Here is an 836-nt window from a genome sequence, read left to right as displayed (position 1 = left end):
ATGCGTGCTTCCACCGATCTCTAAAGACCGTTTGCGAATCTTGGGAACGATGGAACAGAAACCTTTATTCTTCTGATGTTTCGGAAGACGTCTTCCTAAGCAGCCGTTTGTGAGCCAGGAGGAAGTGCCGCAAAACCCTTCCGGCGATGGTCCTGCGACAGAGCTCCTGACTCTGGGACTCAGGGCCGGCCAGAGAATCTGGCGGCCAGTGTGGAAAGGAAAGAGATTCTGGGACAGAAACTAGACAGGGCCTGGAAACCCAGAGCGACAGGAAGGGACAGCTCTAGGCCCAAGGGTCCCAGGAAGATTGCTGCCGGGGGCAGAAGGGCACCAGGGCAGATGTGAGCTCAGCTTCTCCTGGTACAAATCACCTGGAGGTGAGATGAACCAGTTCTCTACATTCAGATGCGAGCTCAGTGCGCCCCATAGAACTAGGTAACTTGAGTAGCCTGGTTCCTGTTTTTAACAGTGAAGCTGGGTGTGGTGGCACACACCTGGCATCGCAGCACTCTGGGAGGCTGAGGCAGGAGGATTTCAAATTTCAGCTGTCTGAGCACTTTCCTTAGTGACTTAGTGAGATCCCGTCTCAAAATAACAACTCAACGGGGCTGGAGATATAGTTCAGTACCAAGGCTCTAGGTTCAGTCCCCAGCACTGGAGGAAAAGATGAATCCACAATGTAAACATTTCAGAGGAGAAAGCTCTGGGGCTCTGACAGCTTTGCTGGAGAAATCTACATGTTTAAAGAACACCAACTCTATACAGTCTCCTCTAGAATGCAGAGGGCGACTTCTTAATCTACTTGATGGAACCTGATATGAAAACCAGACAAAGCT

This window comes from Octodon degus, unplaced genomic scaffold, assembly GCF_000260255.1.
Source record: "Octodon degus isolate 3935 unplaced genomic scaffold, OctDeg1.0 scaffold00129, whole genome shotgun sequence".
Classification (NCBI taxonomy): domain Eukaryota; kingdom Metazoa; phylum Chordata; class Mammalia; order Rodentia; family Octodontidae; genus Octodon; species Octodon degus.
Note: the sequence above shows the minus strand (reverse complement) of the source record.